The following is an 11,125-nucleotide window of genomic DNA, read 5'->3' on the forward strand; positions in this document are numbered from 1 at the left end:
ATATCCATTACCAGAAGTTACCAGGTTAGTGATTCCGACGCGGGTGCAGAGAAGTCTAGCGCGCAAGACAGCACCTACAAACCTTCACGTCCGGAGACGACGTTGAGGTATTCTTACTCTGCTCAGTCAGAGGATTTGCGGGCAGTTTTAAAGGAGCGGGCCCGCCGGCGCGAAGCACAGAGGATACCTGCGCTCCAGCGGTTATCCTATGGGGTTCACGCCAGTGAGGAGGTCGGAATGCCTCCACCCCGCCAAGCAGTGCCGCTCTTTGAGGATACGGACTTGGCCAGGTTGAGCGCCACCCCTTTTTCCCTGGATATAGAAACAACACCGCTTCCGGCAGGCTTCCACCAGCCTAAGTTCACACTTTACGACGAAAAAACCGATCCATATATGCATGTGAGCCACTTCCGACAGGTTATGGCCGGACATAGGCGCAATGATGGACTTATGTGCTTAATCTTCCCGTCAAGTTTGGGCGAGCTGGGCTTGAAATGGTTCGAGAGGTTGCTGGAAGGGAGCATACAAAGGTGGCACCAGCTGGCCGAGGTGTTTGTTACACGCTTCAAAACCAACACAAAGACGCCAAAAGAAGTTGATCATCTGTTAAGTGTCAAGATGGAACCGAGCGACACACTGAAGGTATACAACTCAAGGTACTGGGAAACCTTCAACGAGATCTTGGACTGCCCGGTCAACCTTGCAATCACACAATACAAGCGTGGTCTCCCGGTCGGACATAGACTGCGGGACTCGCTTACCATGCACCAGCCGACCTCCATGGGCCAGCTTATGCAGCGCATCAATGAGCACATCCGAGTAGAGGATGACGCGTCAGCTTCTACCGTGAAGGCCACTCCGGTAGCAACAGACAAGAAGACGGCGGGCAAAGTGCACGCAGTAGGGAGAGAGTCCAGCAGCTCAAGTGACCGAGCAGAGGAATCGGACCGTGGCATGAACCGTAAAAATCGGGGAAGAGGACGTCGGAATGACCGGGATGACTACCCCCGAGACGATGTAGCGGACGCAAACAGAAAGATGAAGGCAAGGACCGGCATAACCACGGTCTTCAAGATTCCAATCTATCGCATACTTAGTGAAATCCGAGACGAGGAGTATGTCCGGTTTCCTGCTAAGTTGGGCGATGGACAAAAGGGCTATAATCCGCGGTACCGTTGTACGTTCCACCGTGAGAGAGGCCACCAGACTGAGGATTGTTTGCCTTTGCGGCAACACTTGGAAGAGCTGGTTGCGGCCGGGCATCTAGACCTATACATTGATGGCGGCGTGAAGCCGAATCAGGCTCCGGTTGATCCCAGGGGACAGGATGACCGAGACGCACCACCACAAGGAGTTGTTAATGTCATCCACGGCATCGTAGAACCGGAGCGAGTTTGCGAACTCCGGGGCATGATAAAAAAGGCAGAGCATATGAGGGAAGTTTTGTCGGTTTTACCTCAAGGGATCTAGAGCGTATCCAGACACCGCACAACGATGCCCTAGTAGTAACACTACGCGTCAAGGACTTTGATGTTAAGCGTATCTTGATCGATCAGGGAAGCTCGGTCGAGATCATGTACTATGATGCATTCAAGCAGCTTAAACTCCGGGAGACCGACTTGGCTCCGGCAACTTCGCCACTGGTTGGATTCAACTCGCAGCCAGAGTGGCCTTTGGGAAAGATTATCCTGCCGGTCAAAGCGGGATCCGTTGTCAAACAAGTTGAGTTTTGGGTGCTACAGGTGCCTTCGACGTACAACCTTATCCTTGGAAGGGGATGGTTACACGCCATGCAAGCTGTAGCATCGACTTATCACCAGGTGATGAGATTCCCCTCGGCTATGGGGGCAATCGAGGAGATTTGGGGCGATCAGGTCATGTCCAAGCAGTGCTTCGTGGCGGTCAACGAAAGCCGGGCTGCCAAAGGATTCGTTCAAATGATTGAGGGACCGGAGGACCAAGGTGTCTTGGATGATGTGGGCACCAAGGCCAAAGATAAGGCTGTTGAAGAATTGGTTGAGGTGCGGATTGATACAGAGCAGCCGGACAAGTTCTTCTTGCTCGGTTCAAGTCTCACGGCCATAGAGAGGACCGAGATGATTGAGTTTCTAATGGCGAATATCGAAGTCTTTGCATGGTCACCTTACGATATGCCTGGCCTCGACCCAAGTTTTATCTGCCATCACCTCAATGTCTTCCCTGGAGCAAAGCCAGTCATCCAGCGAACAAGGAGATCGGCGCTGCATCACGCCGAGGTAGTTGCAGAGGAGGTAAAGAACCTGCTTGAGGCACGAGCAATTCAGGAAGTGCACTATCCTCGGTGGATTTCCAACACAGTTGTGGTGCCTAAGAAGAACGGAAAGTGGCGAGTTTGTGTCGACTATAAAACAGTCAACCGAGCTTGTCCCAAAGACAGCTTCCCTTTGCCGCGCATTGACCAGCTAGTGGATTTGACAGCTGGACACAATCGGCTCAGTTTCTTGGATGCGTACCGCGGCTATCACCAGATCGCCATGCATGGACCTGACCGAGAGATCACATCTTTCACGACTCCAAGGGGACTCTTCTGCTACCGAGTCATGCCTTTTGGTTTGAAAAACGCCGGGGCAACCTTTCAGAGGATGGTGACCAAAATGTTTGCTCATTTGCTTGGCCGGACAATGGAATCTTACATCGATGATATGGTGGTCAAGAGCCGACATGAGGCAAACCATTTGTCCGACTTAGCCGAGATGTTTGCCATTCTAAAGAAGCACAAGTTGCGCTTGAATGCCTCAAAGTGTGCCTTTGGCGTGGGATCCGAAAATTTTTTGGGATTCTTAGTCACGAACCGAGGTATCGAAGCAGACCCTACTCAGATCAGGGTCGTGCAAGAGTTGAAGCAGCCCAGCTCGTCTAAGGACGTGCAGCGTCTGGCCGGGATGGCCGCCGCGCTTAATCGATTTATAAGCCGGTCTTCAGATCGCTGCCGCCCTTTCTTTCAAACATTGAAATCAAAGTTCTCATGGGACGACGAATATGACCGAGCTTTGGCCGAGCTCAAGGAATATCTGTCTTCTCCGCCACTGTTGGTTACACCAGAGCTGGGTGAGGAACTCTACCTTTATCTTGCCGTCTCCCAGCACGCGGTCAGTGCGGTGCTGGTCCGGGCTGAAGGAATCAAGCACCTCCTAATTTTTTATGTCAACAAAACTTTGTTACCGGCAGAGTCGAGATACTTGCCGTTGGAGAAGCTTGCTTTAGCCTTGATGATGGCTTCAACAAAATTGGCGCACTATTTCCACGCCCATACCATTGTCGTACTGACTGAGTTTCCCCTCAAGGCCTTGTTTGAACGGGCGGACTTTTCAAGCCGAATTCTTAAGTGGGCGGTCGAGTTGGGACAGTTTGATGTCAAGTTCCAGCCGCGCACTGCTATAAAAGCCCAGACCTTGGCAGATTTTGTCGCCGAGTTCTCACCTGGCACTCATCCGGTATGCCCGGTTGATATTACCGAGGCAGATGATGAGATGCACGCAAGGCCAACCAAGATACAACCAGTTGGTGGAAATAGCGACGCGGAGTTTGCGCGCACCTGTGAAGCACCCTCAGTTTGCACGGTTTTACCACCCGGTGATGCGATGATGGAGTTGTGTATCACCAACCCATCCACTCTGTCTGGTCCCGCATTACCAAGGGGGGAAGCAATTGTACCACACCGCTCCGAACCTGATGATTCGCCTACGGACTTGAGCATTACAGATCGACTTGTTGAGTCCGGTGCCGAATCATCAAGGGGGGAAGAAATGGATCCACACAGCTCAGAACCTACGGCCGGCTTCACACCGCAACCTGATGATTCGCCCACGGACTTGAGCATTACAGAACTTGTTGAGTCCGGTGCCAAATCACCAAGGGGCACTGAATTGGAACCGGTCAACACGGAACTCGAAACCGCACGGCCGAGCAATGGTGATCCCACTGCCCTTCGCAACTCTCAAGACCCATCTGATTGCTGGAAGCTTTTTGTGAGGGAAATGTGGAAGCTTTTCGTTGATGGAGCGTCCAATCGCCATGGTGCCGGCCAAGGTATCGTTCTTATCTCACCGGATGGCCTAACCATTGAACATTCTATCACGCTCGGCTTCCCAGCATCTAACAACGAGGCTGAGTATGAGGCACTTCTCGCCGGGCTCAAAAGTGCAATTCAAATGAAGGCTACCGAGCTCTTGGTGTACAGTGATTCCCAGCTTGTGGTTAACCAAGTCTCTGGGATTTATGAAGCAAAGGACGACATGATGGCGAAGTATCAAGCTCTGGTCAGGGAGCATATCAAGCAGTTTGAGGCAATCAGAGTCCAACAGATTAGCCGGGAAAAAAACAGCCGAGCTGATGAACTGGCCGGCCTCACTTCCATGGTAGATAGTACGTCTCCAAACCCCCTGTTGATTGACTTTCTTCCGCGGCCGAGCATTGAAAACGCCGGGCAGTCAGATGTACTCTGCGCCGCGCTAGGTCCTTCCTGGATGGACCCCTTGATCTTGTTCCTCACTGATCGGACTCTTCCAACGGACAAGAAAGAAGCACACAAAATCCGGGTGAAGTCAGAGCGGTTTTGGCTCTCTCCATCTGGCGCGTTGTATAAGAAGTCCTTCACTAGTCCTTACCTAAAGTGCGTGCACCCGAATAGTGTGGAGGCCTTCTTGTACGAAATTCACGAAGGCATTTGTGGCAGCCACATAGGGGGGAGGTCTTTGGCCTACCGAGCTATTTCGCAGGGATACTGGTGGCCGTGCATGCAGGCCGACACACAAAAGTACGTCCGCAAGTGCGAAAAATGCCAGAAATTCGCCCATCAGATCCATCAGCCTGCTAGGGAACTTCTTCCCCTCACCAGTCCTTGGCCCTTCGCCATGTGTGGGCTAGATATAGTGGGGCCACTGCCAACAGCACCGGGCAACCGGAAATTCTTTATTGCGGCCACAGATTACTTCACGAAATGGGTTGAAGCAGAGCCCTTGGCAACCATCAAAGAGAAAGACGTGAAGCGGTTTGTCTGGCAGAACGTGGTCACGCGGTTTGGCGTCCCCAAGATTTTGATCTCTGACAACGGCACCCAGTTTGACGGTCGCCTATTCAGAGGATTTTGTGAAGATTTGAAGATAGAATTCTACAACTCCACCCCGGCTTACCCGCAGTCCAACGGTCAAGCCGAAGCATCGAACAAGACTATACTGGATGGGTTGAAGAAACGGCTGGAGAAGGCAAAGGGAAAATGGGCTGAGGAATTGCCCAGCGTCCTTTGGGCATACCGAACAACCCCGCGGCGATCTACCAGGGAAACTCCATTTGCTTTGGCTTACGGCATGGAGGCGGTCATACCTTTGGAAGTTAGAATGCCCACCCTTAGAAACGAGAGTTTTCAGCCTGAGCTGAACGCCGAGGCTATTGCCTTGGAGCTGGACCTAGTGGATGAGCGTCGGGAGAAGGCCCTCATCCATGTGGCCGCCTACCAACAAGAGCTCTCAAAGAAGTATAACAAGACGGTGCACCCCAGACCGTTCAAAGTTGGTGATTGGGTTTTAAGGAAGATTATGGGCAACACCCCGGTGCCAAGAGAAGGCAAACTAGGGGCAAATTGGGAAGGACCCTACAAGATCACCGGTCTGGCGGGCAAGGGGGCTTACCACTTGGAGGATCTAGAGGGAAGAGCAATACCCCGGCCATGGAATGCGGCCAACTTGAAACTGTATTATTTTTAAGCTTTTGTTTCCTTTTCTTGTGCAAAGAAATTTTTTAGCTTGCACTGCAGAATGTAATTCTTTTTGTCAAATATATAGAAGTAATTTTGCCTTAGCACTTGGACTGTTGTTTTAATGTAAAAGACCGAGATGATCTAATCCGGTTGGCAGAGTTGGTGTTTTGTCCAACTTCGGATTCCCAACCGAGATGATGTACTCCGGTTGGAAGAGTTGGTGTTTTGTCCAACTTCGGATTCCCAACCGAGATGATGTACTCCGGTTGGAAGAGTTGGTGTTTTGTCCAACTTCGGATTCCCAACCGAGATGATCTAATCCGATTGGAAGTGTTGGTGTTTTGTCCAAACCAGGCTGGTTATTTCGTTTTATAAATTTGTTTTGTTCTGCTGAAGTACTTCGACCGTGTTATGCATTCCGGTCGACAAAGTGTTCAAACAATGAGTTATACCGAGATATTTTGCTGAAGATGGAATTGATTACTACCGTGCAAACACTTGGCAAAATTTGAATCTTTATTGATAAGAAAATCATTACATAAGGTGGGGACAGAGCCCGGTTACATCAGAAGTGTTGAAAGCAAAAATACAAAAAAAGAAAACTAAACTAGGGGGAGAGATTGGTGAACTCGTCCTCGCCAGCATCGAAGTTGATGGTTGGACTTGCGTCTTGGGCACCGGGCTCAGCATTGCTGGGCTGCTCTTGCACCTCGGCCTCCTCTGCCTCGGAATCTGTCTCACCGTCTCCATCTTCAAGTCCTTCCTCGGCCTCAGCTTGCAAAGCGCTGAAGACGTCGTTTGCATAAGGCACGAGGTAGACCGGTAGCGAAGCTGGAGGCGGGTTGGCAAATACGTCGGTGTCAGATCCCTGGCCGAGGTGTTCGCAGGCGGACTTCCAGCCGGCCTTGAAGTAGATGTCTTGTGTTGCAAAGACTTGCTTTTTGTAGCTCTGCTCGGCCTCGTTAAAACCGGCGTTGTTGGAAGCCCGGCAAGCTTTCTTCTCCGACTTCTTCAGGGTGTCCACCTCGGTCTGGAGCTCATTTTGTTTTTTCTCGGCCGCATTCAGCTGACCGAGCAGTCTGTTATTATCAGCATTGGCCATCTCGAGGGAAGCCTTAGCCGGGCCGAGCTCGGCTTGAAGGCTCTCGACCTGGCTGGCTGTGTCGTTGGCCTTTTGCCGAAGCCTGTGGATGCGCTCCAAGACGAGATGTTGTTTTTGAATGGCCTGCAAAAAAAAAAAAAAAAAAAAAAAAGTTGATTAGAAAGGGGACCGAGCAAACACTTGTGAAATTTCAAAGAAACATAGACTTACCCTGGCCATAGACTTTACCGACGATTTGACCAACCGGGTGTCGGGGACGTGGTCGCTGCCGACCACGTCGCTCGGTAGTAGCAGGGCTTTGGACAGATCGAAGGCGAGCAGATACTCTTTGTCAGCCTTGATCGAAGCCGTTGCCGGGATGTCTTGACCCCGGTGCTTCAAATGTGGGTGCCAGGCCGGCACTGGGGCGGGGGCGTTAGTTGGATGCTCGGTGGTAAGCTCGGCGACTAGCTCGGCGGACGGGTCAGCCCGAGCTCTTTTACCGGTACGTCGGGCGGAGGGTTCTCGGCTGGATTGCCCGGCGGATTGAGAGGCAAGGGCGACCACAGCGCCACTGGATTGACCGGCGGCTGGCGAGCGAGTTACTACGCTCGGCATCTCGGCGGATGTGGCGGTGAGCAGGTTCTTAATTCTGCTGCGATTGGCCATTTCTTGTTCCTCGGTCAGGCGAATGAGGGGAACGTCAGGAAGGGAAGGATCTGGAGGAGGTGAAGGAGCACGGAGGAAGTCAGTTACTCTACTCCAGCGGGGAGCAAAATACCTGTAGGTCAGTGTGTAGCCAAGTAAATCGTTGCAATCTCGGTGAGGATATCGAAGCACGGTCCGAATTGCTTCGACGTTGGGAAATTGATAGTTGGCTTGCAAGGCTTGGATTGCTGCAAAAGGAATAGGAAAACCGGTTAGTTACAAATTAAAGAGTTAAGCTAACCGAGCAAAATTGAGTGGCTTACATGAAGAACCGAAGCCCTTGCTTATAAACCAGCCCGGCACCTCGGCTGTTTCGTAATTGCCCGACACCCAGAAAAAATCGTCGTCGTGCAGATCTTTATCCGGGGTGCCGGTTACAATGTTTTCCTTGCCCGGTCTTATCTTTAAGTAATATGCTAGGCCGTCGCCGGTGTGGCCCATTGTGTATTGCCTTAATATCTCGGCTAGACCTAAGTTGGTGCCTAGCCGATTGTTCAATTCGTGAACACCGTTGATAATTCTATAGGTGTTGGTGGACACTTGTGTGGGAGCCAGCCCGGTGCCGCGAAGGAATTCGGTGATAAGAGGGTTGAGCGGGAAACGGAGGCCCCCTTCGACAATGGAGAGCACGGTGAAGGGGCATTGGTCAAGTCTGCCCCAAGGTGTGGTCTCCTCTTCAGCCAGTTCGAGATGAACATCGGCCGGGATGCCGTAATCGTCTCTGAAAGCAGCTAGCGCGGCCGGAGTATCCACTAGGAAACGGAATTTCCCCATTTGTGGCCGGCTTAGTGTATCCCGGCTGAGGGGTTTGGCACTGGTTATTGGATGCTGCTCGGTCCTGAGAGCCTCAGGAATGACAGCGGTCCCCTTGGACTCTGCAGGAAAAGGATGGCAAGTGTTAAGTGTGAGCGCGGTCGCGCAAAAGGAGCTGGATTTTAGCTCGGTCATTAAGAGTGCCAAACCACCTCGGTTGTCTATTTTATCTAAGGAGCCCGGTCGCCCAAGCAGACCAGATGTTAGCCCGGTTGAGCGACCAAGTCCTTTTGAGTATCTCGGTTTTTGCTGGGGTTGAGACAAACATGTTATTTGCTCAGTCAGATTGGTTTTTTGGATCAAAAGAAGACAAGGAGCCCGGTTCGCTCCAGTTCTTCACTGTTCTTCAAGAAGAAGAAGAACACCAAGAACAGTGGAAGGCTTGGGATGGATTCTATGGCCTATGCCCTAAGAGCTACGTTTTTGTGCCCTAATGTGTGTAATTTGAAAGAAAATAGCAACTCAAGAGGATTGAGTATCTCACCTGTGAAGGGTTGGAGGTGTTCTTCCTGGCACGAAGGATGGCTGTCGAATCCGAGAGGAGATAGCTCGAGCTCTGAATCGTCAGGAATAGAAGAAGCAATAGGCAGAAATGGTATAATGGAGGTCTTGTATGTATAGGCAGGAGGGAGTCCGCCCAAATTCAAATCTTGGCAAAAACGGCGGGTTGGCTGCCCGATGACCAATGGCAGCCCGCCACGTGTCCCCATTTATGGCTACGTCAGGACTGAAGCGACGGGTTGAAAAGACGAAGAGCCAACCGAGCTACTTTCGACGAAGAGGATGTCAGCCGAGGAATATAACCGGGCAAGTTTGCAGACAGTTATGTTAACTAGCCCGGTCGAGGTTTGGCATCTTGAAGACCGGAGGAATGTTATCTCGGTCGAAGTGAGTAATCCCAGTCACGCTTTCGCGGACGGAATTAAGGGGCAATTGAGAGGGCGATTTATGATCTGGAGTTGGGCCGAGGTAGCGACCGAGCAGGTTGAGAGCCCAGCAGCGCATGGGGCCGAGATGATCGACTATTCGCCCAGAGATGGGCTGCCAGAACTTGGGCCGGGCAGAACTTGGGCCGAGTACGTCCCGCCCCAGACCCTAAAGAAGCGGCTCGGCAAGGCAGTGCTCGGTCGGACCGGGATGCTCGGTCCGAGGATAGCCGAAGCCAGACAAGCCGAGTGACCGGCGCCCGGAAAGGCGCGGTCAGCCGAAGTTACCGTTTGACCGGCAGGAAAGCCGACCACAGGGGGGTGCTTCGGGCTAGGCTTTGCCGAGATGCCGCCTAGCCCGGTCCTCCTTGCTCTTTGCCAGTTAAGTGCTTGGGTATGAAGCACGGCACAGCGCAGCAACGCATAGAGCAGCTCGGCTGCCGAGCTCCAGCTGTGATGGCGGGCAGTTGAGATTAGGTGATGTTCAGCAAGGTCTATGCTGACAGATGGGATAAGCGGAGCCACGTGTCAGGAGATGACTGGGAGTAGATATGGGGCACAGAGGGTATAAAAGCAGGCCTGCGCCCCCCATACGCGAGGGACGAACACATTGTAAGGAAATTCTTACATTCAAACACTCCTCTCTCTCTCTCTCTATCCTAAGGTGTGTGCTAACTTGATCGTCGGAGGGTTTTTCCGGCCACACACCGCCGGGTAGCTCACCCTTATTGGCTCGCAGGTGATCGGACATAAACGGAGCTTGGAAGAAAGGAGTACGGGCTCGTCGGAATATTTGCTCCCCGCACACAAACTAAGGCTACTTTGGACACCCCATCTAAAAATTTGAAAATTTTCTTCTTTTTGTTGGACACCCTAAAAAAAACCCAACTTTATCCCCTTATTCATTACCTGCCGAGATAACTTCCACCACTGTAGCCCCTATCACGAGAGCCACTTCTGTAGCCACCATTTCTTCTCGTCGCCCATCCGTGCCCTCTGCAACTCTATCACCCCTTTTTCCCCCTCTATTGCCCCTACTACAATTTCGTCGCCCCTTTCTCTGTCACTTCTTCTTCTCCTTCTCCGACAAACTTGCCCTACCAGTGACTTCATCTTCCTCCGCGCCTCATCTTCTCTTCTTCTTCTCGTTCTTTTTCTTATTCTTCCCCCTCCTCCTCTAAAACTCTAGAGATCTAGGGCCTCCAAAACCCTAGAGATCCAGGGTTTTTAAAGAGAAAGAATGGTGGGGTTTGTGAGATGAGAGAGGGGCTGGGTTAGGGCATGGTTGGCAAGGAGATTCATGGTAGGAAGCAGCGACGAAGAAGGAAAAAGTTGGGCAGAGAAAGAAGATGTGGTGGCTACGACAGTAAAAGTCGCAGCGGCTGCAATGGTAGGAGGAGGAAATAGCGATGGTGACGACGGGAGGAGGATGTGAAAGTAATGACTAGGAAGGATGCCTGCAAGGGTTGGCCGAAGATGGGGATGGTAACGACGGGAGAAAGAGGTGACAGCGGCGACTTAAAAGGGTGTCTAGAAATGTTGGTCGGAGTTGGGATAGTCTGGCGTAGAGATGAGTATTGCTGGTTGGTAGGGTTTTTTTTTTTTTTTTTTTGGTAATTTTGTCTAAGGGTAAAACAGTTTTTTTTTTTTTTTTTGAAAAAAATTGGGTGCTCAACTTAATTTTTTGGGTGCATTTAGAAGCTCCTAAAAAAGTCAATGTACTTCCCAATAGAGGCCTAAATTTAGTCATTAAAGATGATAATTTAAACCCGGCTCGACGGGGACCCGACCTTGATTAGAACGATTTTTTTCCCGAAAAATACTCCCGACGGGCCGAGGATAGTATTTGAAAATGAATCCCCA

Source organism: Camellia sinensis, unplaced genomic scaffold (genome assembly GCF_055761805.1).
Source record: "Camellia sinensis isolate YWXY unplaced genomic scaffold, ASM5576180v1 Unanchor1, whole genome shotgun sequence".
NCBI classification, from domain to species: Eukaryota; Viridiplantae; Streptophyta; class Magnoliopsida; order Ericales; family Theaceae; genus Camellia; species Camellia sinensis.